Raw genomic sequence first — 24,843 nt, 5'->3', positions numbered from 1 at the left:
CTTGTCTTCTCTCCGCCCTCCCTTGTAGGTAAGTTAAAGAGCTGCACCTGAGCCAGCCACTGATTGATTGATTGATTGATTGATTGATTGATTGATTGTTTGATTGATGCAGCACAACAGTCAAATAGTGGAGTGGAGTAGGGGAACAGCAAACAGCCAATAAAGCAGCCTGCCCGCTCGCCTGCCCGCCACAATGGACCTACCTGTGGTACACTAGATGGATGTGATGGAATGTACTGTCGTCCCTACATTTCAAGAAGAAGTAAGAATTGCAGTTGCAACAAAGCCTTGCTTGCCTACAAAGAGAGCAGCAATTTGGATTTGTTACTATGTTACCTAGAAGAATAACAAACTGTGCAAGGATGGAGGTTGTAGGAGCAAGGAGAAGTTGTCTGTAAAGTTGGTGGATGCCTATTTTCCATTTTGCAGTCCCTTGTCTCCCTCTTGTGGCCTCCTGGAGGCAACTAGCTGTGCAAAAAAAAGACAGCCTGGCGGCCGGCTGTTGCAGTGTTGCCCTCTCAGGCAACACTGAGTGACTGACTGAGCCTCACCGTCTTATATAAAGTTCAGACGGAACTTTGCACGTGTCATAGTGGAGCCCTCAGGATTCCAGAGCCAGCTTTCTGACATCATAATGGGGCCTCAGAGATAAAAGCCTGGGCCCAGGCAGTGTTGGTCAGTGCTGCTCAGCAGGCAGCACTGGACTGGACTGGATTACAGCTGATACAAGGTGTGAAGGAACAAGGGGTGGCTGTGGGCATGCACTTGCTGCCGCTGCCAGTGTTTATCTGCATGGCAGCAGGGCATTTGGGCGTTGCCAGGAAGGCGTTTTTATGTAGATTCCTCCTCTTTCAGCACTGCATTGTGGTGCAAGCAAAAGAAGCAAATCCTGTCTGGCTTCCTCTCCGGCCTTTATTCACCTCCCGTGTAGCTGTGAGTGTGTGAGCCTGCAGGGCCCCATGGAATTGCCTAGAAGAGGCTGAATCGCTGCAAGGGCTGAACAGCAGTATCGGGCAGGCTCGGGCAACGCGCGGCCCGTTCGGGTTATCGCTTCTCGGCCTTTTGGCTAAGATCAAGTGTAGTATCTGTTCTTATCAGTTTAATATCTGATACGTCCCCTATTCTGGGGACCATATATTAAATGGATTTTTAGAACAGGGAGATGGAAATAGAGCTTGCTCTGTCCACTCCACGCATTGACCTGTTATTGCAGTATTTCCAGGACCGGTGCACCCTTTCCTTATGTGTTGACTAAAAGCAGATTTCCAAAAGTGTTTTTTGTCTTTGCTATTGTTTCTGTCTTTCTGAAGGGATCTCCCCTTTTAATCCCATTATTTCAACACCTGTTGGACAATGCATGAGTGATAATGAGCTCATTGATTAAATGCAATTAATGAATAGATTGCCACCTCTTGTTGTGTGTCGTCTGTGTTTCTGTGTTTCCGGCATTTCACATTGGAACACCTCATTCACCTTCCTTGTCTTCTCTCCGCCCTCCCTTTTAGGTAAGTTAAAGAGCTGCACCTGAGCCAGCCACTGATTGATTGATTGATTGATTGATTGATTGATTGATGATTGATGCAGCACAGCAGTCAAATAGTGGAGTGGAGTAGGGGAACAGCAAACAGCCAATAAAGCAGCCCGCCCGCTCGCCTGCCCGCCACAATGGACCTACCTGTGTACACTAGATGGATGTGATGGAATGTACTGTCGTCCCTACATTTCAAGAAGAAGTAAGAATTGCAGTTGCAACAAAGCCTTGCTTGCCTACAAAGAGAGCAGCAATTTGGATTTGTTACTATGTTACCTAGAAGAATAACAAACTGTGCAAGGATGGAGGTTGTAGGAGCAAGGAGAAGTTGTCTGTAAAGTTGGTGGATGCCTATTTTCCATTTTGCAGTCCCTTGTCTCCCTCTTGTGGCCTCCTGGAGGCAACTAGCTGTGCAAAAAAAAGACAGCCTGGCGGCCGGCTGTTGCAGTGTTGCCCTCTCAGGCAACACTGAGTGACTGACTGAGCCTCACCGTCTTATATAAAGTTCAGACGGAACTTTGCACGTGTCATAGTGGAGCCCTCAGGATTCCAGAGCCAGCTTTCTGACATCATAATGGGGCCTCAGAGATAAAAGCCTGGGCCCAGGCAGTGTTGGTCAGTGCTGCTCAGCAGGCAGCACTGGACTGGACTGGATTACAGCTGATACAAGGTGTGAAGGAACAAGGGGTGGCTGTGGGCATGCACTTGCTGCCGCTGCCAGTGTTTATCTGCATGGCAGCAGGGCATTTGGGCGTTGCCAGGAAGGCGTTTTTATGTAGATTCCTCCTCTTTCAGCACTGCATTGTGGTGCAAGCAAAAGAAGCAAATCCTGTCTGGCTTCCTCTCCGGCCTTTATTCACCTCCCGTGTAGCTGTGAGTGTGTGAGCCTGCAGGGCCCCATGGAATTGCCTAGAAGTAGGCTGAATCGCTGCAAGGGCTGAACAGCAGTATCGGGCAGGCTCGGGCAACGCGCGGCCCGTTCGGGTTAACGCTTCTCGGCCTTTTGGCTAAGATCAAGTGTAGTATCTGTTCTTATCAGTTTAATATCTGATACGTCCCCTATCTGGGACCATATATTAAATGGATTTTTAGAACAGGGAGATGGAAATAGAGCTTGCTCTGTCCACTCCACGCATTGACCTGGTATTGCAGTATTTTCCAGGACCGGTGCACCCTTTCCTTATGTGTTGACTAAAAAGCAGATTCCAAAAGTGTTTTTTGTCTTTGCTATTGTTTCTGTCTTTCTGAAGGGATCTGCCCTTTTAATCCCATTATTTCAACACCTGTTGGACATGCATGAGTGATAATGAGCTCATTGATTAAATGCAATTAATGAATAGATTGCCACCTCTTGTTGTGTGTCGTCTGTGTTTCTGTGTTTCCGGCATTTCACATTGGAACACCTCATTCACCTTCCTTGTCTTCTCTCCGCCCTCCCTTTTAGGTAAGTTAAAGAGCTGCACCTGAGCCAGCCACTGATTGATTGATTGATTGATTGATTGATTGATTGATTGATGCAGCACAACAGTCAAATAGTGGAGTGGAGTAGGGGAACAGCAAACAGCCAATAAAGCAGCCCGCCCGCTCGCCTGCCCGCCACAATGGACCTACCTGTGTACACTAGATGGATGTGATGGAATGTACTGTCGTCCCTACATTTCAAGAAGAAGTAAGAATTGCAGTTGCAACAAAGCCTTGCTTGCCTACAAAGAGAGCAGCAATTTGGATTTGTTACTATGTTACCTAGAAGAATACAACTGTGCAAGGATGGAGGTTGTAGGAGCAAGGAGAAGTTGTCTGTAAGTTGGTGGATGCCTATTTTCCATTTTGCAGTCCCTTGTCTCCCTCTTGTGGCCTCCTGGAGGCAACTAGCTGTGCAAAAAAAAGACAGCCTGGCGGCCGGCTGTTGCAGTGTTGCCCTCTCAGGCAACACTGAGTGACTGACTGAGCCTCACCGTCTTATATAAAGTTTCAGACGGAACTTTGCACGTGTCATAGTGGAGCCCTCAGGAATTCCAGAGCCAGCTTTCTGACATCATAATGGGGCCTCAGAGATAAAGCCTGGGCCCAGGCAGTGTTGGTCAGTGCTGCTCGCAGGCAGCACTGGACTGGACTGGGATTACAGCTGATACAAGGTGTGAAGGAACAAGGGGTGGCTGTGGGCATGCACTTGCTGCCGCTGCCAGTGTTTATCTGCATGGCAGCAGGGCATTTGGGCGTTGCCAGGAAGGCGTTTTTATGTAGATTCCTCCTCTTTCAGCACTGCATTGTGGTGCTAAGCAAAAGAAGCAAATCCTGTCTGGCTTCCTCTCCGGCCTTTATTCACCTCCCGTGTAGCTGTGAGTGTGTGAGCCTGCAGGGCCCCATGGAATTGCCTAGAAGTAGGCTGAATCGCTGCAAGGGCTGAACAGCAGTATCGGGCAGGCTCGGGCAACGCGCGGCCCGTTCGGGTTATCGCTTCTCGGCCTTTTGGCTAAGATCAAGTGTAGTATCTGTTCTTATCAGTTTAATATCTGATACGTCCCCTATCTGGGGACCATATATTAAATGGATTTTTAGAACAGGGAGATGGAAATAGAGCTTGCTCTGTCCACTCCACGCATTGACCTGGTATTGCAGTATTTCCAGGACCGGTGCACCCTTTCCTTATGTGTTGACTAAAAGCAGATTCCAAAAGTGTTTTTTGTCTTTGCTATTGTTTCTGTCTTTCTGAAGGGATCTCCCCTTTTAATCCCATTATTTCAACACCTGTTGGACAATGCATGAGTGATAATGAGCTCATTGATTAAATGCAATTAATGAATAGATTGCCACCTCTTGTTGTGTGTCGTCTGTGTTTCTGTGTTTCCGGCATTTCACATTGGAACACCTCATTCACCTTCCTTGTCTTCTCTCCGCCCTCCCTTTTAGGTAAGTTAAAGAGCTGCACCTGAGCCAGCCACTGATTGATTGATTGATTGATTGATTTGATTGATTGATTGATTGATTGATGCAGCACAACAGTCAAATAGTGGAGTGGAGTAGGGGAACAGCAAACAGCCAATAAAGCAGCCCGCCCGCTCGCCTGCCCGCCACAATGGACCTACCTGTGTACACTAGATGGATGTGATGGAATGTACTGTCGTCCCTACATTTCAAGAAGAAGTAAGAATTGCAGTTGCAACAAAGCCTTGCTTGCCTACAAAGAGAGCAGCAATTTGGATTTGTTACTATGTTACCTAGAAGAATAACAAACTGTGCAAGGATGGAGGTTGTAGGAGCAAGGAGAAGTTGTCTGTAAAGTTGGTGGATGCCTATTTTCCATTTTGCAGTCCCTTGTCTCCCTCTTGTGGCCTCCTGGAGGCAACTAGCTGTGCAAAAAAAGACAGCCTGGCGGCCGGCTGTTGCAGTGTTGCCCTCTCAGGCAACACTGAGTGACTGACCTGAGCCTCACCGTCTTATATAAAGTTCAGACGGAACTTTGCACGTGTCATAGTGGAGCCCTCAGGAATTCCAGAGCCAGCTTTCTGACATCATAATGGGGCCTCAGAGATAAAAGCCTGGGCCAGGCAGTGTTGGTCAGTGCTGCTCAGCAGGCAGCACTGGACTGGACTGGATTACAGCTGATACAAGGTGTGAAGGAACAAGGGGTGGCTGTGGGCATGCACTTGCTGCCGCTGCCAGTGTTTATCTGCATGGCAGCAGGGCATTTGGGCGTTGCCAGGAAGGCGTTTTTATGTAGATTCCTCCTCTTTCAGCACTGCATTGTGGTGCAAGCAAAAGAAGCAAATCCTGTCTGGCTTCCTCTCCGGCCTTTATTCACCTCCCGTGTAGCTGTGAGTGTGTGAGCCTGCAGGGCCCCATGGAATTGGCCTAGAAGTAGGCTGAATCGCTGCAAGGGCTGAACAGCAGTATCGGGCAGGCTCGGGCAACGCGCGGCCCGTTCGGGTTATCGCTTCTCGGCCTTTTGGCTAAGATCAAGTGTAGTATCTGTTCTTATCAGTTTAATATCTGATACGTCCCCTATCTGGGGACCATATATTAAATGGATTTTTAGAACAGGGAGATGGAAATAGAGCTTGCTCTGTCCACTCCACGCATTGACCTGGTATTGCAGTATTTCCAGGACCGGTGCACCCTTTCCTTATGTGTTGACTAAAAGCAGATTCCAAAAGTGTTTTTTGTCTTTGCTATTGTTTCTGTCTTTCTGAAGGGATCTCCCCTTTTAATCCCATTATTTCAAACACCTGTTGGACAATGCATGAGTGATAATGAGCTCATTGATTAAATGCAATTAATGAATAGATTGCCACCTCTTGTTGTGTGTCGTCTGTGTTTCTGTGTTTCCGGCATTTCACATTGGAACACCTCATTCACCTTCCTTGTCTTCTCTCCGCCCTCCCTTTTAGGTAAGTTAAAGAGCTGCACCTGAGCCAGCCACTGATTGATTGATTGATGATGATTGATTGATTGATTGATTGATGCAGCACAACAGTCAAATAGTGGAGTGGAGTAGGGGAACAGCAAACAGCCAATAAAGCAGCCCGCCCGCTCGCCTGCCCGCCACAATGGACCTAACCTGTGTACACTAGATGGTGTGATGGAATGTACTGTCGTCCCTACATTTCAAGAAGAAGTAAGAATTGCAGTTGCAACAAAGCCTTGCTTGCCTACAAAGAGAGCAGCAATTTGGATTTGTTACTATGTTACCTAGAAGAATAACCAAACTGTGCAAGGATGGAGGTTGTAGGAGCAAGGAGAAGTTGTCTGTAAAGTTGGTGGATGCCTATTTTCCATTTTGCAGTCCCTTGTCTCCCTCTTGTGGCCTCCTGGAGGCAACTAGCTGTGCAAAAAAAAGACAGCCTGGCGGCCGGCTGTTGCAGTGTTGCCCTCTTCAGGCAACACTGAGTGACTGACTGAGCCTCACCGTCTTATATAAAGTTCAGACGGAACTTTGCACGTGTCATAGTGGAGCCCTCAGGATTCCAGAGCCAGCTTTCTGACATCATAATGGGGCCTCAGAGATAAAAGCCTGGGCCCAGGCAGTGTTGGTCAGTGCTGCTCAGCAGGCAGCACTGGACTGGACTGGATTACAGCTGATACAAGGTGTGAAGGAACAAGGGGTGGCTGTGGGCATGCACTTGCTGCCGCTGCCAGTGTTTATCTGCATGGCAGCAGGGCATTTGGGCGTTGCCAGGAAGGTGGTTTTTATGTAGATCCTCCTCTTTCAGCACTGCATTGTGGTGCAAGCAAAAGAAGCAAATCCTGTCTGGCTTCCTCTCCGGCCTTTATTCACCTCCCGTGTAGCTGTGAGTGTGTGAGCCTGCAGGGCCCCCATGGAATTGCCTAGAAGTAGGCTGAATCGCTGCAAGGGCTGAACAGCAGTATCGGGCAGGCTCGGGCAACGCGCGGCCCGTTCGGGTTATCGCTTCTCGGCCTTTTGGCTAAGATCAAGTGTAGTATCTGTTCTTATCAGTTTAATATCTGATACGTCCCCTATCTGGGGACCATATATTAAATGGATTTTTAGAACAGGGAGATGGAAATAGAGCTTGCTCTGTCCACTCCACGCATTGACCTGGTATTGCAGTATTTCAGGACCGGTGCACCCTTTCCTTATGTGTTGACTAAAAGCAGATTCCAAAAGTGTTTTTGTCTTTGCTATTGTTTCTGTCTTTCTGAAGGGATCTCCCTTTTAATCCCATTATTTCAACACCTGTTGGACAATGCATGAGTGATAATGAGCTCATTGATTAAATGCAATTAATGAATAGATTGCCACCTCTTGTTGTGTGTCGTCTGTGTTTCTGTGTTTCCGGCATTTCACATTGGAACACCTCATTCACCTTCCTTGTCTTCTCTCCGCCCTCCCTTTTAGGTAAGTTAAAGAGCTGCACCTGAGCCAGCCACTGATTGATTGATTGATTGATTGATTGATTGATTGATTGATTGATGCAGCACAACAGTCAAATAGTGGAGTGGAGTAGGGGAACAGCAAACAGCCAATAAAGCAGCCCGCCCGCTCGCCTGCCCGCCACAATGGACCTACCTGTGTACACTAGATGGATGTGATGGAATGTACTGTCGTCCCTACATTTCAAGAAGAAGTAAGAATTGCAGTTGCAACAAAGCCTTGCTTGCCTACAAAGAGAGCAGCAATTTGGATTTGTTACTATGTTACCTAGAAGAATAACAAACTGTGCAAGGATGGAGGTTTGTAGGAGCAAGGAGAAGTTGTCTGTAAAGTTGGTGGGATGCCTATTTTCCATTTTGCAGTCCCTTGTCTCCCTCTTGTGGCCTCCTGGAGGCAACTAGCTGTGCAAAAAAAAGACAGCCTGGCGGCCGGCTGTTGCAGTGTGCCCTCTCAGGCAACACTGAGTGACTGACTGAGCCTCACCGTCTTATATAAAGTTCAGACGGAACTTTGCACGTGTCATAGTGGAGCCCTCAGGATTCCAGAGCCAGCTTTCTGACATCATAATGGGGCCTCAGAGATAAAAGCCTGGGCCCAGGCAGTGTTGGTCAGTGCTGCTCAGCAGGCAGCACTGGACTGGACTGGATTACAGCTGATACAAGGTGTGAAGGAACAAGGGGTGGCTGTGGGCATGCACTTGCTGCCGCTGCCAGTGTTTATCTGCATGGCAGCAGGGCATTTGGGCGTTGCCAGGAAGGCGTTTTTATGTAGATTCCTCCTCTTTCAGCACTGCATTGTGGTGCAAGCAAAAGAAGCAAATCCTGTCTGGCTTCCTCTCCGGCCTTTATTTCACCTCCCGTGTAGCTGTGAGTGTGTGAGCCTGCAGGGCCCCCATGGAATTGCCTAGAAGTAGGCTGAATCGCTGCAAGGGCTGAACAGCAGTATCGGGCAGGCTCGGGCAACGCGCGGCCCGTTCGGGTTATCGCTTCTCGGCCTTTTGGCTAAGATCAAGTGTAGTATCTGTTCTTATCAGTTTAATATCTGATACGTCCCCTATCTGGGGACCATATATTAAATGGATTTTTAGAACAGGGAGATGGAAATAGAGCTTGCTCTGTCCACTCCACGCATTGACCAGGTATTGCAGTATTTCCAGGACCGGTGCACCCTTTCCTTATGTGTTGACTAAAAGCAGATTCCAAAAGTGTTTTTTGTCTTTGCTATTGTTTCTGTCTTTCTGAAGGGATCTCCCCTTTTAATCCCATTATTTCAACACCTGTTGGACAATGCATGAGTGATAATGAGCTCATTGATTAAAATGCAATTAATGAATAGATGCCACCTCTTGTTGTGTGTCGTCTGTGTTTCTGTGTTTCCGGCATTTCACATTGGAACACCTCATTCACCTCCTTGTCTTCTCTCCGCCCTCCCTTTTAGGTAAGTTAAAGAGCTGCACCTGAGCCAGCCACGATGATTGATTGATTGATTGATTGATTGATTGATTGATTGATGCAGCACAACAGTCAAATAGTGGAGTGGAGTAGGGTAACAGCAAACAGCCATAAAGCAGCCCGCCCGCTCGCCTGCCCGCCACAATGGACCTACCTGTGTACACTAGATGGATGTGATGGAATGTACTGTCGTCCCTACATTTCAAGAAGAAGTAAGAATTGCAGTTGCAACAAAGCCTTTGCTTGCCTACAAAGAGAGCCAGCAATTTGGATTTGGTACTATGTTACCTAGAAGAATAACAAACTGTGCAAGGATGGAGGTTGTAGGAGCAAGGAGAAGTTGTCTGTAAAGTTGGTGGATGCCTATTTTCCATTTTGCAGTCCCTTGTCTCCCTCTTGTGGCCTCCTGGAGGCAACTAGCTGTGCAAAAAAAAGACAGCCTGGCGGCCGGCTGTTGCAGTGTTGCCCTCTCAGGCAACACTGAGTGACTGACTGAGCCTCACCGTCTTATATAAAGTTCAGACGGAACTTGCACGTGTCATAGTGGAGCCCTCAGGATTCCAGAGCCAGCTTTCTGACATCATAATGGGGCTCAGAGATAAAGCCTGGGCCCAGGCAGTGTTGGTCAGTGCTGCTCAGCAGGCAGCACTGGACTGGACTGGATTACAGCTGATACAAGGTGTGAAGGAACAAGGGGTGGCTGTGGCATGCACTTGCTGCCGCTGCCAGTGTTTATCTGCATGGCAGCAGGGCATTTGGGCGTTGCCAGGAAGGTGTTTTTATGTAGATTCCTCCTCTTTCAGCACTGCATTGTGGTGCAAGCAAAAGAAGCAAATCCTGTCTGGCTTCCTCTCCGGCCTTTATTCACCTCCCGTGTAGCTGTGAGTGTGTGAGCCTGCAGGGCCCCATGGAATTGCCTAGAAGTAGGCTGAATCGCTGCAAGGGCTGAACAGCAGTATCGGGCAGGCTCGGGCAACGCGCGGCCCGTTCGGGTTATCGCTTCTCGGCCTTTGGCTAAGATCAAGTGTAGTATCTGTTCTTATCAGTTTTAATATCTGATACGTCCCCTATCTGGGGACCATATATTAAATGGATTTTTAGAACAGGGAGATGGAAATAGAGCTTGCTCTGTCCACTCCACGCATTGACCTGGTATTGCAGTATTTCCAGGACCGGTGCACCCTTTCCTTATGTGTTGACTAAAAGCAGATTCCAAAAGTGTTTTTTGTCTTTGCTATTGTTTTCTGTCTTTCTGAAGGGATCTCCCCTTTTAATCCCATTATTTCAACACCTGTTGGACAATGCATGAGTGATAATGAGCTCATTGATTAAATGCAATTAATGAATAGATTGCCACCTCTTGTTGTGTGTCGTCTGTGTTTCTGTGTTTCCGGCATTTCACATTGGAACACCTCATTCACCTTCCTTGTCTTCTCTCCGCCCTCCCTTTTAGGTAAGTTAAAGAGCTGCACCTGAGCAGCCACTGATTGATTGATTGATTGATTGATTGATTGATTTGATTGATTGATTGATGCAGCACAACAGTCAAAATAGTGGAGTGGAGTAGGGGAACAGCAAACAGCCAATAAAGCAGCCCGCCCGCTCGCCTGCCCGCCACAATGGACCTACCTGTGTCACTAGATGGATGTGATGGAATGTACTGTCGTCCCTACATTTCAAGAAGAAGTAAGAATTGCAGTTGCAACAAAGCCTTGCTTGCCTACAAAGAGAGCAGCAATTTGGATTTGTTACTATGTTACCTAGAAGAATAACAACTGTGCAAGGATGGAGGTTGTAGGAGCAAGGAGAAGTTGTCTGTAAAGTTGGTGGATGCCTATTTTCCATTTTGCAGTCCTTGTCTCCCTCTTGTGGCCTCCTGGAGGCAACTAGCTGTGCAAAAAAAAGACAGCCTGGCGGCCGCCTGTTTGCAGTGTTGCCCTCTCAGGCAACACTGAGTGACTGACTGAGCCTCACCGTCTTTATAAAAGTTCAGACGGAACTTTGCACGTGTCATAGTGGAGCCCTCAGGATTCCAGAGCCAGCTTTCTGACATCATAATGGGGCCTCAGAGATAAAAGCCTGGGCCCAGGCAGTGTTGGTCAGTGCTGCTCAGCAGGCAGCACTGGACTGACTGGATTACAGCTGATACAAGGTGTGAAGGAACAAGGGGTGGCTGTGGGCATGCACTTGCTGCCGCTGCCAGTGTTTATCTGCATGGCAGCAGGGCATTTGGGCGTTGCCAGGAAGGTGTTTTTATGTAGATTCCTCCTCTTTCAGCACTGCATTGTGGTGCAAGCAAAAGAAGCAAATCCTGTCTGGCTTCCTCTCCGGCCTTTATTCACCTCCCGTGTAGCTGTGAGTGTGTGAGCCTGCAGGGCCCCATGGAATTGCCTAGAAGTAGGCTGAATCGCTGCAAGGGCTGAACAGCAGTATCGGGCAGGCTCGGGCAACGCGCGGCCCGTTCGGGTTATCGCTTCTCGGCCTTTTGGCTAAGATCAAGTGTAGTATCTGTTCTTATCAGTTTAATATCTGATACGTCCCTATCTGGGGACCATATATTAAATGGATTTTTAGAACAGGGAGATGGAAATAGAGCTTGCTCTGTCCACTCCACGCATTGACCTGGTATTGCAGTATTTCCAGGACCGGTGCACCCTTTCCTTATGTGTTGACTAAAAGCAGATTCCAAAAGTGTTTTTGTCTTTGCTATTGTTTCTGTCTTTCTGAAGGGATCTCCCCTTTTAATCCCATTATTTCAACACCTGTTGGACAATGCATGAGTGATAATGAGCTCATTGATTAAATGCAATTAATGAATAGATTGCCACCTCTTGTTGTGTGTCGTCTGTGTTTCTGTGTTTCCGGCATTTCACATTGGAACACCTCATTCACCTTCCTTGTCTTCTCTCCGCCCTCCCTTTTAGGTAAGTTAAAGAGCTGCACCTGAGCCAGCCACTGATTGATTGATTGATTGATTGATTGATTGATTGATTGATTGATTGATTGATTGATGCAGCACAACAGTCAAATAGTGGAGTGGAGTAGGGGAACAGCAAACAGCCAATAAAGCAGCCCGCCCGCTCGCCTGCCCGCCACAATGGACCTACCTGTGTACACTAGATGGATGTGATGGAATGTACTGTCGTCCCTACATTTCAAGAAGAAGTAAGAATTGCAGTTGCAACAAAGCCTTGCTTGCCTACAAAGAGAGCAGCAATTTGGATTTGTTACTATGTTACCTAGAAGAATAACAAACTGTGCAAGGATGGAGGTTGTAGGAGCAAGGAGAAGTTGTCTGTAAAGTTGGTGGATGCCTATTTTCCATTTTGCAGTCCCTTGTCTCCCTCTTGTGGCCTCCTGGAGGCAACTAGCTGTGCAAAAAAAAGACAGCCTGGCGGCCGGCTGTTGCAGTGTTGCCCTCTCAGGCAACACTGAGTGACTGACTGAGCCTCACCGTCTTATATAAAGTTCAGACGGAACTTTGCACGTGTCATAGTGGAGCCCTCAGGATTCCAGAGCCAGCTTTCTGACATCATAATGGGGCCTCAGAGATAAAAGCCTGGGCCCAGGCAGTGTTGGTCAGTGCTGCTCAGCAGGCAGCACTGGACTGGACTGGATTACAGCTGATACAAGGTGTGAAGGAACAAGGGGTGGCTGTGGGCATGCACTTGCTGCCGCTGCCAGTGTTTATCTGCATGGCAGCAGGGCATTTGGGCGTTGCCAGGAAGGCGTTTTTATGTAGATTCCTCCTCTTTCAGCACTGCATTGTGGTGCAAGCAAAAGAAGCAAATCCTGTCTGGCTTCCTCTCCGGCCTTTATTCACCTCCCGTGTAGCTGTGAGTGTGTGAGCCTGCAGGGCCCCATGGAATTGCCTAGAAGTAGGCTGAATCGCTGCAAGGGCTGAACAGCAGTATCGGGCAGGCTCGGGCAACGCGCGGCCCGTTCGGGTTATCACTTCTCGGCCTTTTGGCTAAGATCAAGTGTAGTATCTGTTCTTATCAGTTTAATATCTGATACGTCCCCTATCTGGGGACCATATATTAAATGGATTTTTAGAACAGGGAGATGGAAATAGAGCTTGCTCTGTCCACTCCACGCATTGACCTGGTATTGCAGTATTTCCAGGACCGGTGCACCCTTTCCTTATGTGTTGACTAAAAGCAGATTCCAAAAGTGTTTTTTGTCTTTGCTATTGTTTCTGTCTTTCTGAAGGGATCTCCCCTTTTAATCCCATTATTTCAACACCTGTTGGACAATGCATGAGTGATAATGAGCTCATTGATTAAATGCAATTAATGAATAGATTGCCACCTCTTGTTGTGTGTCGTCTGTGTTTCTGTGTTTCCGGCATTTCACATTGGAACACCTCATTCACCTTCCTTGTCTTCTCTCCGCCCTCCCTTTTAGGTAAGTTAAAGAGCTGCACCTGAGCCAGCCACTGATTGATTGATTGATTGATTGATTGATTGATTGATTGATTGATGCAGCACAACAGTCAAATAGTGGAGTGGAGTAGGGGAACAGCAAACAGCCAATAAAGCAGCCCGCCCGCTCGCCTGCCCGCCACAATGGACCTACCTGTGTACACTAGATGGATGTGATGGAATGTACTGTCGTCCCTACATTTCAAGAAGAAGTAAGAATTGCAGTTGCAACAAAGCCTTGCTTGCCTACAAAGAGAGCAGCAATTTGGATTTGTTACTATGTTACCTAGAAGAATAACAAACTGTGCAAGGATGGAGGTTGTAGGAGCAAGGAGAAGTTGTCTGTAAAGTTGGTGGATGCCTATTTTCCATTTTGCAGTCCCTTGTCTCCCTCTTGTGGCCTCCTGGAGGCAACTAGCTGTGCAAAAAAAAGACAGCCTGGCGGCCGGCTGTTGCAGTGTTGCCCTCTCAGGCAACACTGAGTGACTGACTGAGCCTCACCGTCTTATATAAAGTTCAGACGGAACTTTGCACGTGTCATAGTGGAGCCCTCAGGATTCCAGAGCCAGCTTTCTGACATCATAATGGGGCCTCAGAGATAAAAGCCTGGGCCCAGGCAGTGTTGGTCAGTGCTGCTCAGCAGGCAGCACTGGACTGGACTGGATTACAGCTGATACAAGGTGTGAAGGAACAAGGGGTGGCTGTGGGCATGCACTTGCTGCCGCTGCCAGTGTTTATCTGCATGGCAGCAGGGCATTTGGGCGTTGCCAGGAAGGTGTTTTTATGTAGATTCCTCCTCTTTCAGCACTGCATTGTGGTGCAAGCAAAAGAAGCAAATCCTGTCTGGCTTCCTCTCCGGCCTTTATTCACCTCCCGTGTAGCTGTGAGTGTGTGAGCCTGCAGGGCCCCATGGAATTGCCTAGAAGTAGGCTGAATCGCTGCAAGGGCTGAACAGCAGTATCGGGCAGGCTCGGGCAACGCGCGGCCCGTTCGGGTTATCGCTTCTCGGCCTTTTGGCTAAGATCAAGTGTAGTATCTGTTCTTATCAGTTTAATATCTGATACGTCCCCTATCTGGGGACCATATATTAAATGGATTTTTAGAACAGGGAGATGGAAATAGAGCTTGCTCTGTCCACTCCACGCATTGACCTGGTATTGCAGTATTTCCAGGACCGGTGCACCCTTTCCTTATGTGTTGACTAAAAGCAGATTCCAAAAGTGTTTTTTGTCTTTGCTATTGTTTCTGTCTTTCTGAAGGGATCTCCCCTTTTAATCCCATTATTTCAACACCTGTTGGACAATGCATGAGTGATAATGAGCTCATTGATTAAATGCAATTAATGAATAGATTGCCACCTCTTGTTGTGTGTCGTCTGTGTTTCTGTGTTTCCGGCATTTCACATTGGAACACCTCATTCACCTTCCTTGTCTTCTCTCCGCCCTCCCTTTTAGGTAAGTTAAAGAGCTGCACCTGAGCCAGCCACTGATGATTGATTGATTGATTGATTGATTGATTGATTGATTGATTGATTGATTGATGCAGCACAACAGTCAAATAGTGGAGTGGAGTAGGGGAACAGCAAACAGCCAATAAAGCAGCCCGCCCGCTCGCCTGCCCGCCACAATGGACCTACCTGTGTACACTAGATGGATGTGATGGAATGTACTGTCGTCCCTACATTTCAAGAAGAAGTAAGAATTGCAGTTGCAACAAAGCCTTGCTTGCCTACAAAGAGAGCAGCAATTTGGATTTGTTACTATGTTACCTAGAAGAATAACAAACTGTGCAAGGATGGAGGTTGTAGGAGCAAGGAGAAGTTGTCTGTAAAGTTGGTGGATGCCTATTTTCCATTTTGCAGTCCCTTGTCTCCCTCTTGTGGCCTCCTGGAGGCAACTAGCTGTGCAAAAAAAAGACAGCCTGGCGGCCGGCTGTTGCAGTGTTGCCCTCTCAGGCAACACTGAGTGACTGACTGAGCCTCACCGTCTTATATAAAGTTCAGACGGAACTTTGCACGTGTCATAGTGGAGCCCTCAGGATTCCAGAGCCAGCTTTCTGACATCATAATGGGGCCTCAGAGATAAAAGCCTGGGCCCAGGCAGTGTTGGTCAGTGCTGCTCAGCAGGCAGCACTGGACTGGACTGGATTACAGCTGATACAAGGTGTGAAGGAACAAGGGGTGGCTGTGGGCATGCACTTGCTGCCGCTGCCAGTGTTTATCTGCATGGCAGCAGGGCATTTGGGCGTTGCCAGGAAGGCGTTTTTATGTAGATTCCTCCTCTTTCAGCACTGCATTGTGGTGCAAGCAAAAGAAGCAAATCCTGTCTGGCTTCCTCTCCGGCCTTTATTCACCTCCCGTGTAGCTGTGAGTGTGTGAGCCTGCAGGGCCCCATGGAATTGCCTAGAAGTAGGCTGAATCGCTGCAAGGGCTGAACAGCAGTATCGGGCAGGCTCGGGCAACGCGCGGCCCGTTCGGGTTATCGCTTCTCGGCCTTTTGGCTAAGATCAAGTGTAGTATCTGTTCTTATCAGTTTAATATCTGATACGTCCCCTATCTGGGGACCATATATTAAATGGATTTTTAGAACAGGGAGATGGAAATAGAGCTTGCTCTGTCCACTCCACGCATTGACCTGGTATTGCAGTATTTCCAGGACCGGTGCACCCTTTCCTTATGTGTTGACTAAAAGCAGATTCCAAAAGTGTTTTTTGTCTTTGCTATTGTTTCTGTCTTTCTGAAGGGATCTCCCCTTTTAATCCCATTATTTCAACACCTGTTGGACAATGCATGAGTGATAATGAGCTCATTGATTAAATGCAATTAATGAATAGATTGCCACCTCTTGTTGTGTGTCGTCTGTGTTTCTGTGTTTCCGGCATTTCACATTGGAACACCTCATTCACCTTCCTTGTCTTCTCTCCGCCCTCCCTTTTAGGTAAGTTAAAGAGCTGCACCTGAGCCAGCCACTGATTGATTGATTGATTGATTGATTGATTGATTGATTGATTGATTGATGCAGCACAACAGTCAAATAGTGGAGTGGAGTAGGGGAACAGCAAACAGCCAATAAAGCAGCCCGCCCGCTCGCCTGCCCGCCACAATGGACCTACCTGTGTACACTAGATGGATGTGATGGAATGTACTGTCGTCCCTACATTTCAAGAAGAAGTAAGAATTGCAGTTGCAACAAAGCCTTGCTTGCCTACAAAGAGAGCAGCAATTTGGATTTGTTACTATGTTACCTAGAAGAATAACAAACTGTGCAAGGATGGAGGTTGTAGGAGCAAGGAGAAGTTGTCTGTAAAGTTGGTGGATGCCTATTTTCCATTTTGCAGTCCCTTGTCTCCCTCTTGTGGCCTCCTGGAGGCAACTAGCTGTGCAAAAAAAAGACAGCCTGGCGGCCGGCTGTTGCAGTGTTGCCCTCTCAGGCAACACTGAGTGACTGACTGAGCCTCACCGTCTTATATAAAGTTCAGACGGAACTTTGCACGTGTCATAGTGGAGCCCTCAGGATTCCAGAGCCAGCTTTCTGACATCATAATGGGGCCTCAGAGATAAAAGCCTGGGCCCAGGCAGTGTTGGTCAGTGCTGCTCAGCAGGCAGCACTGGACTGGACTGGATTACAGCTGATACAAGGTGTGAAGGAACAAGGGGTGGCTGTGGGCATGCACTTGCTGCCGCTGCCAGTGTTTATCTGCATGGCAGCAGGGCATTTGGGCGTTGCCAGGAAGGCGTTTTTATGTAGATTCCTCCTCTTTCAGCACTGCATTGTGGTGCAAGCAAAAGAAGCAAATCCTGTCTGGCTTCCTCTCCGGCCTTTATTCACCTCCCGTGTAGCTGTGAGTGTGTGAGCCTGCAGGGCCCCATGGAATTGCCTAGAAGTAGGCTGAATCGCTGCAAGGGCTGAACAGCAGTATCGGGCAGGCTCGGGCAACGCGCGGCCCGTTCGGGTTATCACTTCTCGGCCTTTTGGCTAAGATCAAGTGTAGTATCTGTTCTTATCAGTTTAATATCTGATACGTCCCCTATCTGGGGACCATATATTAAATGGATTTTTAGAACAGGGAGATGGAAATAGAGCTTGCTCTGTCCACTCCACGCATTGACCTGGTATTGCAGTATTTCCAGGACCGGTGCACCCTTTCCTTATGTGTTGACTAAAAGCAGATTCCAAAAGTGTTTTTTGTCTTTGCTATTGTTTCTGTCTTTCTGAAGGGATCTCCCCTTTTAATCCCATTATTTCAACACCTGTTGGACAATGCATGAGTGATAATGAGCTCATTGATTAAATGCAATTAATGAATAGATTGCCACCTCTTGTTGTGTGTCGTCTGTGTTTCTGTGTTTCCGGCATTTCACATTGGAACACCTCATTCACCTTCCTTGTCTTCTCTCCGCCCTCCCTTTTAGGTAAGTTAAAGAGCTGCACCTGAGCCAGCCACTGATTGATTGATTGATTGATTGATTGATTGATTGATTGATTGATTGATTGATGCAGCACAACAGTCAAATAGTGGAGTGGAGTAGGGGAACAGCAAACAGCCAATAAAGCAGCCCGCCCGCTCGCCTGCCCGCCACAATGGACCTACCTGTGTACACTAGATGGATGTGATGGAATGTACTGTCGTCCCTACATTTCAAGAAGAAGTAAGAATTGCAGTTGCAACAAAGCCTTGCTTGCCTACAAAGAGAGCAGCAATTTGGATTTGTTACTATGTTACCTAGAAGAATAACAAACTGTGCAAGGATGGAGGTTGTAGGAGCAAGGAGAAGTTGTCTGTAAAGTTGGTGGATGCCTATTTTCCATTTTGCAGTCCCTTGTCTCCCTCTTGTGGCCTCCTGGAGGCAACTAGCTGTGCAAAAAAAAGACAGCCTGGCGGCCGGCTGTTGCAGTGTTGCCCTCTCAGGCAACACTGAGTGACTGACTGAGCCTCACCGTCTTATATAAAGTTCAGACGGAACTTTGCACGTGTCATAGTGGAGCCCTCAGGATTCCAGAGCCAGCTTTCTGACATCATAATGGGGCCTCAGAGATAAAAGCCTGGGCCCAGGCAGTGTTGGTCAGTGCTGCTCAGCAGGCAGCACTGGACTGGACTGGATTACAGCTGATACAAGGTGTGAAGGAACAAGGGGTGGCTGTGGGCATGCACTTGCTGCCGCTGCCAGTGTTTATCTGCATGGCAGCAGGGCATTTGGGCGTTGCCAGGAAGGCGTTTTTATGTAGATTCCTCCTCTTTCAGCACTGCATTGTGGTGCAAGCAAAAGAAGCAAATCCTGTCTGGCTTCCTCTCCGGCCTTTATTCACCTCCCGTGTAGCTGTGAGTGTGTGAGCCTGCAGGGCCCCATGGAATTGCCTAGAAGTAGGCTGAATCGCTGCAAGGGCTGAACAGCAGTATCGGGCAGGCTCGGGCAACGCGCGGCCCGTTCGGGTTATCACTTCTCGGCCTTTTGGCTAAGATCAAGTGTAGTATCTGTTCTTATCAGTTTAATATCTGATACGTCCCCTATCTGGGGACCATATATTAAATGGATTTTTAGAACAGGGAGATGGAAATAGAGCTTGCTCTGTCCACTCCACGCATTGACCTGGTATTGCAGTATTTCCAGGACCGGTGCACCCTTTCCTTATGTGTTGACTAAAAGCAGATTCCAAAAGTGTTTTTTGTCTTTGCTATTGTTTCTGTCTTTCTGAAGGGATCTCCCCTTTTAATCCCATTATTTCAACACCTGTTGGACAATGCATGAGTGATAATGAGCTCATTGATTAAATGCAATTAATGAATAGATTGCCACCTCTTGTTGTGTGTCGTCTGTGTTTCTGTGTTTCCGGCATTTCACATTGGAACACCTCATTCACCTTCCTTGTCTTCTCTCCGCCCTCCCTTTTAGGTAAGTTAAAGAGCTGCACCTGAGCCAGCCACTGATTGATTGATTGATTGATTGATTGATTGATTGATTGATTGATGCAGCACAACAGTCAAATAGTGGAGTGGAGTAGGGGAACAGCAAACAGCCAATAAAGCAGCCCGCCCGCTCGCCTGCCCGCCACAATGGACCTACCTGTGTACACTAGATGGATGTGATGGAATGTACTGTCGTCCCTACATTTCAAGAAGAAGTAAGAATTGCAGTTGCAACAAAGCCTTGCTTGCCTACAAAGAGAGCAGCAATTTGGATTTGTTACTATGTTACCTAGAAGAATAACAAACTGTGCAAGGATGGAGGTTGTAGGAGCAAGGAGAAGTTGTCTGTAAAGTTGGTGGATGCCTATTTTCCATTTTGCAGTCCCTTGTCTCCCTCTTGTGGCCTCCTGGAGGCAACTAGCTGTGCAAAAAAAAGACAGCCTGGCGGCCGGCTGTTGCAGTGTTGCCCTCTCAGGCAACACTGAGTGACTGACTGAGCCTCACCGTCTTATATAAAGTTCAGACGGAACTTTGCACGTGTCATAGTGGAGCCCTCAGGATTCCAGAGCCAGCTTTCTGACATCATAATGGGGCCTCAGAGATAAAAGCCTGGGCCCAGGCAGTGTTGGTCAGTGCTGCTCAGCAGGCAGCACTGGACTGGACTGGATTACAGCTGATACAAGGTGTGAAGGAACAAGGGGTGGCTGTGGGCATGCACTTGCTGCCGCTGCCAGTGTTTATCTGCATGGCAGCAGGGCATTTGGGCGTTGCCAGGAAGGCGTTTTTATGTAGATTCCTCCTCTTTCAGCACTGCATTGTGGTGCAAGCAAAAGAAGCAAATCCTGTCTGGCTTCCTCTCCGGCCTTTATTCACCTCCCGTGTAGCTGTGAGTGTGTGAGCCTGCAGGGCCCCATGGAATTGCCTAGAAGTAGGCTGAATCGCTGCAAGGGCTGAACAGCAGTATCGGGCAGGCTCGGGCAACGCGCGGCCCGTTCGGGTTATCGCTTCTCGGCCTTTTGGCTAAGATCAAGTGTAGTATCTGTTCTTATCAGTTTAATATCTGATACGTCCCCTATCTGGGGACCATATATTAAATGGATTTTTAGAACAGGGAGATGGAAATAGAGCTTGCTCTGTCCACTCCACGCATTGACCTGGTATTGCAGTATTTCCAGGACCGGTGCACCCTTTCCTTATGTGTTGACTAAAAGCAGATTCCAAAAGTGTTTTTTGTCTTTGCTATTGTTTCTGTCTTTCTGAAGGGATCTCCCCTTTTAATCCCATTATTTCAACACCTGTTGGACAATGCATGAGTGATAATGAGCTCATTGATTAAATGCAATTAATGAATAGATTGCCACCTCTTGTTGTGTGTCGTCTGTGTTTCTGTGTTTCCGGCATTTCACATTGGAACACCTCATTCACCTTCCTTGTCTTCTCTCCGCCCTCCCTTTTAGGTAAGTTAAAGAGCTGCACCTGAGCCAGCCACTGATTGATTGATTGATTGATTGATTGATTGATTGATTGATTGATTGATTGATTGATTGATGCAGCACAACAGTCAAATAGTGGAGTGGAGTAGGGGAACAGCAAACAGCCAATAAAGCAGCCCGCCCGCTCGCCTGCCCGCCACAATGGACCTACCTGTGTACACTAGATGGATGTGATGGAATGTACTGTCGTCCCTACATTTCAAGAAGAAGTAAGAATTGCAGTTGCAACAAAGCCTTGCTTGCCTACAAAGAGAGCAGCAATTTGGATTTGTTACTATGTTACCTAGAAGAATAACAAACTGTGCAAGGATGGAGGTTGTAGGAGCAAGGAGAAGTTGTCTGTAAAGTTGGTGGATGCCTATTTTCCATTTTGCAGTCCCTTGTCTCCCTCTTGTGGCCTCCTGGAGGCAACTAGCTGTGCAAAAAAAAGACAGCCTGGCGGCCGGCTGTTGCAGTGTTGCCCTCTCAGGCAACACTGAGTGACTGATTGAGCCTCACCGTCTTATATAAAGTTCAGACGGAACTTTGCATGTGTCATAGTGGAGCCCTCAGGATTCCAGAGCCAGCTTTCTGACATCATAATGGGGCCTCAGAGATAAAAGCCTGGGCCCAGGCAGTGTTGGTCAGTGCTGCTCAGCAGGCAGCACTGGACTGGACTGGATTACAGCTGATACAAGGTGTGAAGGAACAAGGGGTGGCTGTGGGCATGCACTTGCTGCCGCTGCCAGTGTTTATCTGCATGGCAGCAGGGCATTTGGGCGTTGCCAGGAAGGTGTTTTTATGTAGATTCCTCCTCTTTCAGCACTGCATTGTGGTGCAAGCAAAAGAAGCAAATCCTGTCTGGCTTCCTCTCCGGCCTTTATTCACCTCCCGTGTAGCTGTGAGTGTGTGAGCCTGCAGGGCCCCATGGAATTGCCTAGAAGTAGGCTGAATCGCTGCAAGGGCTGAACAGCAGTATCGGGCAGGCTCGGGCAACGCGCGGCCCGTTCGGGTTATCGCTTCTCGGCCTTTTGGCTAAGATCAAGTGTAGTATCTGTTCTTATCAGTTTAATATCTGATACGTCCCCTATCTGGGGACCATATATTAAATGGATTTTTAGAACAGGGAGATGGAAATAGAGCTTGCTCTGTCCACTCCACGCATTGACCTGGTATTGCAGTATTTCCAGGACCGGTGCACCCTTTCCTTATGTGTTGACTAAAAGCAGATTCCAAAAGTGTTTTTTGTCTTTGCTATTGTTTCTGTCTTTCTGAAGGGATCTCCCCTTTTAATCCCATTATTTCAACACCTGTTGGACAATGCATGAGTGATAATGAGCTCATTGATTAAATGCAATTAATGAATAGATTGCCACCTCTTGTTGTGTGTCGTCTGTGTTTCTGTGTTTCCGGCATTTCACATTGGAACACCTCATTCACCTTCCTTGTCTTCTCTCCGCCCTCCCTTTTAGGTAAGTTAAAGAGCTGCACCTGAGCCAGCCACTGATTGATTGATTGATTGATTGATTGATTGATTGATTGATTGATTGATTGATTGATGCAGCACAACAGTCAAATAGTGGAGTGGAGTAGGGGAACAGCAAACAGCCAATAAAGCAGCCCGCCCGCTCGCCTGCCCGCCACAATGGACCTACCTGTGTACACTAGATGGATGTGATGGAATGTACTGTCGTCCCTGCATTTCAAGAAGAAGTAAGAATTGCAGTTGCAACAAAGCCTTGCTTGCCTACAAAGAGAGCAGCAATTTGGATTTGTTACTATGTTACCTAGAAGAATAACAAACTGTGCAAGGATGGAGGTTGTAGGAGCAAGGAGAAGTTGTCTGTAAAGTTGGTGGATGCCTATTTTCCATTTTGCAGTCCCTTGTCTCCCTCTTGTGGCCTCCTGGAGGCAACTAGCTGTGCAAAAAAAAGACAGCCTGGCGGCCGGCTGTTGCAGTGTTGCCCTCTCATGCAACACTGAGTGACTGACTGAGCCTCACCGTCTTATATAAAGTTCAGACGGAACTTTGCACGTGTCATAGTGGAGCCCTCAGGATTCCAGAGCCAGCTTTCTGACATCATAATGGGGCCTCAGAGATAAAAGCCTGGGCCCAGGCAGTGTTGGTCAGTGCTGCTCAGCAGGCAGCACTGGACTGGACTGGATTACAGCTGATACAAGGTGTGAAGGAACAAGGGGTGGCTGTGGGCATGCACTTGCTGCCGCTGCCAGTGTTTATCTGCATGGCAGCAGGGCATTTGGGCGTTGCCAGGAAGGCGTTTTTATGTAGATTCCTCCTCTTTCAGCACTGCATTGTGGTGCAAGCAAAAGAAGCAAATCCTGTCTGGCTTCCTCTCCGGCCTTTATTCACCTCCCGTGTAGCTGTGAGTGTGTGAGCCTGCAGGGCCCCATGGAATTGCCTAGAAGTAGGCTGAATCGCTGCAAGGGCTGAACAGCAGTATCGGGCAGGCTCGGGCAACGCGCGGCCCGTTCGGGTTATCGCTTCTCGGCCTTTTGGCTAAGATCAAGTGTAGTATCTGTTCTTATCAGTTTAATATCTGATACGTCCCCTATCTGGGGACCATATATTAAATGGATTTTTAGAACAGGGAGATGGAAATAGAGCTTGCTCTGTCCACTCCACGCATTGACCTGGTATTGCAGTATTTCCAGGACCGGTGCACCCTTTCCTTATGTGTTGACTAAAAGCAGATTCCAAAAGTGTTTTTTGTCTTTGCTATTGTTTCTGTCTTTCTGAAGGGATCTCCCCTTTTAATCCCATTATTTCAACACCTGTTGGACAATGCATGAGTGATAATGAGCTCATTGATTAAATGCAATTAATGAATAGATTGCCACCTCTTGTTGTGTGTCGTCTGTGTTTCTGTGTTTCCGGCATTTCACATTGGAACACCTCATTCACCTTCCTTGTCTTCTCTCCGCCCTCCCTTTTAGGTAAGTTAAAGAGCTGCACCTGAGCCAGCCACTGATTGATTGATTGATTGATTGATTGATTGATTGATTGATTGATTGATTGATTGATTGATGCAGCACAACAGTCAAATAGTGGAGTGGAGTAGGGGAACAGCAAACAGCCAATAAAGCAGCCCGCCCGCTCGCCTGCCCGCCACAATGGACCTACCTGTGTACACTAGATGGATGTGATGGAATGTACTGTCGTCCCTACATTTCAAGAAGAAGTAAGAACTGCAGTTGCAACAAAGCCTTGCTTGCCTACAAAGAGAGCAGCAATTTGGATTTGTTACTATGTTACCTAGAAGAATAACAAACTGTGCAAGGATGGAGGTTGTAGGAGCAAGGAGAAGTTGTCTGTAAAGTTGGTGGATGCCTATTTTCCATTTTGCAGTCCCTTGTCTCCCTCTTGTGGCCTCCTGGAGGCAACTAGCTGTGCAAAAAAAAGACAGCCTGGCGGCCGGCTGTTGCAGTGTTGCCCTCTTAGGCAACACTGAGTGACTGACTGAGCCTCACCGTCTTATATAAAGTTCAGACGGAACTTTGCACGTGTCATAGTGGAGCCCTCAGGATTCCAGAGCCAGCTTTCTGACATCATAATGGGGCCTCAGAGATAAAAGCCTGGGCCCAGGCAGTGTTGGTCAGTGCTGCTCAGCAGGCAGCACTGGACTGGACTGGATTACAGCTGATACAAGGTGTGAAGGAACAAGGGGTGGCTGTGGGCATGCACTTGCTGCCGCTGCCAGTGTTTATCTGCATGGCAGCAGGGCATTTGGGCGTTGCCAGGAAGGCGTTTTTATGTAGATTCCTCCTCTTTCAGCACTGCATTGTGGTGCAAGCAAAAGAAGCAAATCCTGTCTGGCTTCCTCTCCGGCCTTTATTCACCTCCCGTGTAGCTGTGAGTGTGTGAGCCTGCAGGGCCCCATGGAATTGCCTAGAAGTAGGCTGAATCGCTGCAAGGGCTGAACAGCAGTATCGGGCAGGCTCGGGCAACGCGCGGCCCGTTCGGGTTATCGCTTCTCGGCCTTTTGGCTAAGATCAAGTGTAGTATCTGTTCTTATCAGTTTAATATCTGATACGTCCCCTATCTGGGGACCATATATTAAATGGATTTTTAGAACAGGGAGATGGAAATAGAGCTTGCTCTGTCCACTCCACGCATTGACCTGGTATTGCAGTATTTCCAGGACCGGTG

At 47.9% G+C, this 24,843-nt stretch overlaps 17 non-coding genes across 17 annotated transcripts; all 17 read left to right on the top strand.

The window, feature by feature from the left end:
• The first annotated feature begins 1,046 nt into the window (after positions 1 to 1,046).
• LOC142724773 (U2 spliceosomal RNA) lies at positions 1,047 to 1,238 on the top strand. The gene has a single exon (XR_012876254.1). It is a non-coding gene; the product is annotated as a U2 spliceosomal RNA (small nuclear RNA).
• Positions 1,239 to 2,518: 1,280 nt separating this feature from the next.
• On the top strand, positions 2,519 to 2,709 carry LOC142724779 (U2 spliceosomal RNA). Its single transcript, XR_012876259.1, has one exon. It is a non-coding gene; the product is annotated as a U2 spliceosomal RNA (small nuclear RNA).
• Positions 2,710 to 3,984: 1,275 nt separating this feature from the next.
• LOC142724750 (U2 spliceosomal RNA) lies at positions 3,985 to 4,175 on the top strand. Its single transcript, XR_012876233.1, has one exon. It is a non-coding gene; the product is annotated as a U2 spliceosomal RNA (small nuclear RNA).
• A 1,286-nt stretch (positions 4,176 to 5,461) lies between these two features.
• Positions 5,462 to 5,652, top strand: LOC142724738 (U2 spliceosomal RNA). The gene has a single exon (XR_012876222.1). It is a non-coding gene; the product is annotated as a U2 spliceosomal RNA (small nuclear RNA).
• A 1,282-nt stretch (positions 5,653 to 6,934) lies between these two features.
• Positions 6,935 to 7,124, top strand: LOC142724769 (U2 spliceosomal RNA). Its single transcript, XR_012876250.1, has one exon. It is a non-coding gene; the product is annotated as a U2 spliceosomal RNA (small nuclear RNA).
• A 1,281-nt stretch (positions 7,125 to 8,405) lies between these two features.
• On the top strand, positions 8,406 to 8,596 carry LOC142724764 (U2 spliceosomal RNA). Its single transcript, XR_012876246.1, has one exon. It is a non-coding gene; the product is annotated as a U2 spliceosomal RNA (small nuclear RNA).
• Positions 8,597 to 9,870: 1,274 nt separating this feature from the next.
• Positions 9,871 to 10,061, top strand: LOC142724777 (U2 spliceosomal RNA). The gene has a single exon (XR_012876257.1). It is a non-coding gene; the product is annotated as a U2 spliceosomal RNA (small nuclear RNA).
• A 1,283-nt stretch (positions 10,062 to 11,344) lies between these two features.
• Positions 11,345 to 11,534, top strand: LOC142724768 (U2 spliceosomal RNA). The gene has a single exon (XR_012876249.1). It is a non-coding gene; the product is annotated as a U2 spliceosomal RNA (small nuclear RNA).
• Positions 11,535 to 12,825: 1,291 nt separating this feature from the next.
• LOC142724755 (U2 spliceosomal RNA) lies at positions 12,826 to 13,016 on the top strand. Its single transcript, XR_012876237.1, has one exon. It is a non-coding gene; the product is annotated as a U2 spliceosomal RNA (small nuclear RNA).
• Positions 13,017 to 14,296: 1,280 nt separating this feature from the next.
• On the top strand, positions 14,297 to 14,487 carry LOC142724725 (U2 spliceosomal RNA). The gene has a single exon (XR_012876211.1). It is a non-coding gene; the product is annotated as a U2 spliceosomal RNA (small nuclear RNA).
• Positions 14,488 to 15,778: 1,291 nt separating this feature from the next.
• LOC142724823 (U2 spliceosomal RNA) lies at positions 15,779 to 15,969 on the top strand. The gene has a single exon (XR_012876299.1). It is a non-coding gene; the product is annotated as a U2 spliceosomal RNA (small nuclear RNA).
• Positions 15,970 to 17,253: 1,284 nt separating this feature from the next.
• On the top strand, positions 17,254 to 17,444 carry LOC142724753 (U2 spliceosomal RNA). The gene has a single exon (XR_012876236.1). It is a non-coding gene; the product is annotated as a U2 spliceosomal RNA (small nuclear RNA).
• A 1,288-nt stretch (positions 17,445 to 18,732) lies between these two features.
• On the top strand, positions 18,733 to 18,923 carry LOC142724752 (U2 spliceosomal RNA). The gene has a single exon (XR_012876235.1). It is a non-coding gene; the product is annotated as a U2 spliceosomal RNA (small nuclear RNA).
• Positions 18,924 to 20,203: 1,280 nt separating this feature from the next.
• On the top strand, positions 20,204 to 20,394 carry LOC142724811 (U2 spliceosomal RNA). Its single transcript, XR_012876288.1, has one exon. It is a non-coding gene; the product is annotated as a U2 spliceosomal RNA (small nuclear RNA).
• Positions 20,395 to 21,690: 1,296 nt separating this feature from the next.
• Positions 21,691 to 21,881, top strand: LOC142724799 (U2 spliceosomal RNA). Its single transcript, XR_012876277.1, has one exon. It is a non-coding gene; the product is annotated as a U2 spliceosomal RNA (small nuclear RNA).
• Positions 21,882 to 23,173: 1,292 nt separating this feature from the next.
• Positions 23,174 to 23,364, top strand: LOC142724786 (U2 spliceosomal RNA). Its single transcript, XR_012876266.1, has one exon. It is a non-coding gene; the product is annotated as a U2 spliceosomal RNA (small nuclear RNA).
• Positions 23,365 to 24,660: 1,296 nt separating this feature from the next.
• On the top strand, positions 24,661 to 24,843 carry LOC142724778 (U2 spliceosomal RNA; the record flags this gene model as incomplete). Its single annotated transcript, XR_012876258.1, has 1 exon — positions 24,661 to 24,843. It is a non-coding gene; the product is annotated as a U2 spliceosomal RNA (small nuclear RNA).

Source organism: Rhinoderma darwinii, unplaced genomic scaffold (genome assembly GCF_050947455.1).
Source record: "Rhinoderma darwinii isolate aRhiDar2 unplaced genomic scaffold, aRhiDar2.hap1 Scaffold_588, whole genome shotgun sequence".
Classification (NCBI taxonomy): domain Eukaryota; kingdom Metazoa; phylum Chordata; class Amphibia; order Anura; family Rhinodermatidae; genus Rhinoderma; species Rhinoderma darwinii.
The sequence above is the reverse complement of the archived record's forward strand: the minus strand, read 5'-3'. Positions and strand labels throughout refer to the sequence as shown.